The sequence below is a fragment of the Arachis ipaensis genome, chromosome B2 (genome assembly GCF_059453495.1).
Source record: "Arachis ipaensis isolate K30076 ecotype BB chromosome B2, ASM5945349v1, whole genome shotgun sequence".
Lineage (NCBI taxonomy): Eukaryota > Viridiplantae > Streptophyta > Magnoliopsida > Fabales > Fabaceae > Arachis > Arachis ipaensis.
In genome coordinates this window covers 37,894,765-37,900,751 of record NC_142437.1, presented here as the reverse complement: position 1 = coordinate 37,900,751, position 5,987 = coordinate 37,894,765, and the positions used below count along the sequence as shown (strand labels likewise).

The following is a 5,987-nucleotide window of genomic DNA, read 5'->3' as shown; positions in this document are numbered from 1 at the left end:
AAAAAATTTTAACACCCCCTCTCTCTTTTTAGGTCAGAATATTTTTAACTTTTTCTCAGAGGCGGATTTAAAAATTTTAATATGGAGAGGCCAAATTTTAGATAATTTTTTTCATTCTATAAAAATAATTAACATATAGTTATTAGAGTTAATTTTTTAAAAGATTTATCAAAATATATACATATATATAATTATAATTTTTTTCATAATTTTATTTTTAATATTACATAAAAGAAATATAACAATATCAATAATACATTATAAAATTATAAAATACCAATAAATTATAGCGTGTTTAGTTAAAAATTATCATATATCTTATTAATTAAAATTAATTCTTTCAAAAATTTTTAAAAATTTAAAAATAAATTATAAATTATTAATTGTTTAAAAGACACAGTAGCCTTATAGAATACAAGATATAAGATATCTTTATAAAATTTTTTCTTTTAACAACGTAAATTTAGAAAAAAAAATGAGTATTTTTTATAAGAAAAGAATATCTAAAGTACATAATGTGATTACTAAAATATAACTACGTAAGTCATTATTAATATAATAATATAAATGTTAAATATGTTAATATAAAAAAAATAATTTTTTTAAAAATAAATATAGAGATTATTATATAAAAACTAATTTGAAAGGTACAAAGATTTAAAAATATGATATTAAATTAGTTAAGTAAAAAATATTAGTGAATTAAATAATTAAGACATAAATCCATCACATAATAAAAAATAATACATATAAAATTACTAAATTACATAATATTTTTTATTTTTTAAACACATATCTCATATATAAGTATAGTTTTTTAAAATTTCGGGGGGCTAAGACCACTACTCGCCCCCCTCTAAGTCTGTTCCTCCTTTCCCTATAATAAGTATTTTTTAAATTATCTAATGCATAAAATATCACATCTTTTCTTTCTATCTTAAAAATTTTATTTTTTTATATCAAAGCATTACGGTTTATTATATTATTGTATATTATTTTTGTACCACAAAACAAAAGGTGGAATTTTATATCTTTTTTATTATTTATTTTATTTTATTTTGGCTATTTAAATTAGCATATATATGATCAACATATTTTCTATTATTTATGTAATATTTTTACAATATTTTTTTTGTTCCAATCAATATGCATTTAAAAAATCATCTTTAAATTTTACCATGTAATTTAAAGATCATTGCATTAATATTTTCTAAAAAATTTTAAAAAAATAAAAACTTTTTATATTATTATAACTAGCGGCTCAACATCAATATCGTGCCTATTCAGCTGCTTTTCTATTATTCTGAAGAGATTAATTTTTATAATTTTATTTTTAAAATTATAAATTTAATAAAAAATCTAAACATTAAGAATAAAAAATTTAAAAACAAAAATAAAAATTTCATAAATTATTTAACTTTTAGAATGTATAAAAATTATAAATTTAAATTAAATAAGATATTAAACAAATGTATTATGTTCTTATTACATGGAACAAAATAAAAATATAGATTTAGATTACAATTAACTATTTAAAACGTTATTAAGTTTATATTCAAAAAATTTTTTATCTTCTTGCATAATTCAAATTGATAAAAAATATTTTTTTAATTTTATATTTAATTTTTTAAACTATCTTTAATTGCATTATTTTTTTTAAAATTGTTAATTTATATTTATATTATATCGCCTCACTATATTAAACACTATTTTTTCTCTTACTATATATTGTTCTCTATACACATACATGAAATTGTCTCATCACCACTATTATATTACCTTGTTCTCATTTCTCATTTTTTCTTCTCTTTCTATATTCTCTTCATCCGATCGTCATTAATTATTAACAAGTATCATCATCGCAATTTTTACTCTTGTCTATCACTTTGATTTATAACTATCTATTGTGTTGACTTTTATGAGTAATTAAAGTTTTACTAAAAGAATTAAGACATAAAGTATTTAAAATTTTTTGAAATTATCAAAATTTGATGTCAGTAATTCTAAAAAACAATATCAAAATATATTATTTTCAACCAAAAATAGTACATAATTGTAAGTTTTTTAACTAATAATTAAAATTTAAGTCGGAGTTTAACATAGTACCTTAGGATAGAAGGCAACCATTGCTATCCATATTTGACTGCTATTTTATAAGTTTTATATTTATTTTATTGTGCACATCAATTAAACTATACTTTATTATTTCATTTTACATGTTTTGAAATAATACCTTCGTATTATAAGGATGAGATTAATTTTCATAATCTAATATGAATCTTCTTATTATTTTATTCGTCATTTGAATATTATCCAAAAAATATAGTTAGTTAAAGTGAAACACTATATAAAGAGAGACAAAAAACTTTTAGATTTATCGTTCTGATTTGCTTCTTAAACTTCATTTATTATACTCAAATTTAATAACTTTGATGGTGGTGATTCTTTGTAATTAGTTAAAAAGTTTCAACTTTCTCTTTCTCTTTCTAACTCTCCCTACAATTTTGAACAAATTTAATTTTGTTATTAAATAATTTTTTAAGTTTATAATATTTTTAACTTCCTATATATAATAAGTATCTTTTGAATTATCTAATGCATAAAAAGTTACAACTTCTAATGTATCTTGAAAGTTAAAAATTAAAGTTAAATAATATTAATTTTTTATTATAAACATTAAGTCTAAATGATATTAATTCTTTTATTAAGGCAGAGAAATTTTATGAAAGGATAATATTAAGTTCCATGTTCTTATATACGAGAACATATATCATTTATTATATTATATATAATATAATCTTTGTACCATATAAAAAAAAGGTGAAAATCTATAAAGCCAATACAAAGAGTTGGCCATGACTTTAGTTTCTAATTTTTTTTTGGACTATATTTACCTTCTATCAAACAATTTCATAAAACAAATTATAAGGACAAAATAGTCATAAATTTTATTTTAAAAAATCTAATAACTTTTCACTAAAATAAACACAGTTTTATTACTCCTATAATCAGGATAACACATCTTCTAACCAAAAAAAAAAAAAATACAAAGTGTCTGCAATTTGTTAATAAATCAGAAAATGTACTAAGTGAACATCATCAATGTCTTCACATTTTTTACCATTTTCATGTTTTGTTTCTTTCTAAGTTTTAATTTATATCCTTTATTTTATCAATATCTTTATATTCTTCACCATCTTTATGTTTATTTAATTCTATGTTACTTTTAGTTTATATCCTTTTGTTTAAACCGCCCATTACTCTCACCACTAGTTTGATTTCACTCTAATTATTCTATTAAATTTTTTTTAATTATTTTAAAAAATCTACCAATTTTATTCTTCATGTACACTTTCATGTGTTTTTCTTACTATCGTCCTTCTCCTTTTTTCAATACCCTCAATTGCATCGCCTCCATTGTCTTTTCATTGCCTTCATCACTGCAGTTGCAAATTTTATTTGGTTTCACGCATAACTTCCAGTTATATTTTTATTTCTCTTTAGTTTACTTATTTAATTTATATTTTCAATCATTCTTCTATCCTTTTAATTCATTCCTAACGTTTCACATAAAAAATAGTTCTGCATTTTTCTTTTATCAATTTGATGTAAAAAAATTTTTTTTTTATCTTATCAATTTGATGTAGAAAAAAATATTTTTTTTATTTGATATGTCTTCTTATATTTTTTTATTAATTTTTTATAATTTTTTTTGTCTAATTAAACTATTTTTTATTTAACATATCAAGAATTAAACTTAACTTCTTTTATAATGAGTAATTTTTGAATCATCTAATTTATTTAAAAAATCACATTTTTTTACTTATTCTAAAAATTAAAAAATTAAAATTAATATTAGTACTTTTAGACTAACAGAATTAAAATAAAATACAAAAATAATTGTTAAATAAAAATAAAAATATAAAATTTTAGATCCCAAAATATAAAATAATTATAAGATAAAAATTTTACTTAAATATCATTTTTGTAAAATACTTTATGAATCGACATAAATATAAAATGAACTTTGAAATTATGATGCGGGTATTACTGTTCACCACCACAAAAATAAAAGATGACGTATAAATACACAAATTTTTTTTTAAAAAATTCAATAAATATATACCCAATACTCTTCATTAAAAAGAGTTATTTAAGTTCAAATTCATTCTCTCAAATTGTTGATACCATTCAAATTGAATATACTTTAAAGTTTGAGAAAAGGACAAATATGTCCCTGACCTTTTTTTCTGCGGACATTTTCGTCTTTGACCATTGAAAAATACTTTTAAGTCCCTGACGTCCTTAAAAGTTGGACGGATCAGCCCCTCCATCCAAATGCCTCCGTCAGACCCAACGAAAAAGTCTGACGTGGCTCCCGTTCTGCTTACCTAGCATTACGGGTTCCCACGTGGCACATTAGTGGAATGGAGCTTTCGAAAAATGGACAAAAAAGTTCCTGTCTCTCCCAAGAGTATATCCGCCACCACTACCTCCTCCCTCCCAACCCCACCAACTCTTGCTCTTAACACCTTTCCCAACGACAAAGCTTGGAAGAGAGGCGCATGCACCAGCACCATCTTAGAGAATCACTCAGCAAAATCTGCCAGAGTTTAAAGCCCCTCCAACAGTACCTCAAATTTCACCAACAAAACCAAATCACACCTTACCACCAAAGCATGAAAATACATTGACTATGGTACATGTTTCACAACCTTGGATCATCCAATGTATTCCAAGGCAATATTGCCTATCATTTTAGCCAATGGTGTTGGGCACTTTGTTACAATGTCAAACCTGGAAGGGTTTGAAGCATGTCCAAAGAGTGAAATACTTAACCAAGCGAGTTCCTTTAGATTCAATCTTGAAGAGAGGAACCTTTGCCAATAGTAAGGTTTCAAGTCAAAAAATGCATCAAAGAAACACCTGGATCTATTCAAGTCAAGCTTTAACAGAGTCTCCATTCCAAACAAGTAGAATTGCCTATTGAGCTTGCTCTCAATAGCCACACACTTCACTCCCTCCACAGCTTCGATGAAATAATTTCTCGCCGGCGGCGACATTATCGATTTTCCGGTTAAATAAAAAGCTCAGCTTCAGCAGCTTCACCTTCCCTGCGCCGGTGACATTCACACACAGATCAAACCCTAGGTTCGCTCCTTCAACTGGTGGCAACCTCACGCGTCCTAAACCTAGAACACCTTGCGCACCGTTGAAACTCGCGCCTGTAACACTAGGACCAGAAACGCGAAACCCGCAACCGAAGGAGAAGTCTTTTACTTTGGTTACTCTTCCCGAGCTTGTGATAAATGTCGTCGTTTCCTTTGAGAACAAGCCGCTTGTGGTGGAACCGTCCACGTAGGAGTAGGAGTACAAACAAGGGGAGTGGATCTTGGTGTGGTTGCAGGTTCAGGTTTGAGATTGAGTTTGGACTAGATGTGGAACGAGTCGACACGACGAGTCGTAGCAGTGGTGAGGCGCAAAGGTTCTGGAATGTCGGACCAAAAATTTGGATCCGGGTGGATAGGCAGAGCAGTTCCTACAGGCAGAGCATTTCACCCACACTAGGACGCTGCTGGTGTCCGCCACCAGGAGGAGGCTCTGTGGCGGTGATCCGATTCGGAGATCCACCAAGTATTGACCCGACCCAGTTGAGGCACCGGAGACGAGTGGGGACTTCAGAGACTGGCGGTGACCGTGGAGGGCCGCGAAGAGGGTTGAAAGGCGGTGAGTGTTTGAGGAGAGAAGCTGAGCTAGCAAGGATAGTGGATTATTCTAGCAAGGTAGTGAAACGGCGTCGTTTTCTTGCCTGGAGATTAATATGTCCAATTTCCAAAAACTCAGAGCCATGTGTCATCCTATAACGGACAGGTCAGCTCTACCTTTGCCAAGTCAGAGTTTTCCGTCAGCTCTAACGGAGTGAATTCAATGGAAGGATTTATTTGTCCACGTTTTACAAAGGTCAGGAACATGAATGTATTTTCCAT

The 5,987-nt window shown here is 27.3% G+C and overlaps 1 pseudogene; it reads right to left on the bottom strand.

The window, feature by feature from the left end:
- Positions 1–4,721: 4,721 nt before the first annotated feature.
- On the bottom strand, positions 4,722–5,987 carry LOC107627183 (aspartic proteinase nepenthesin-2-like; annotated as a pseudogene).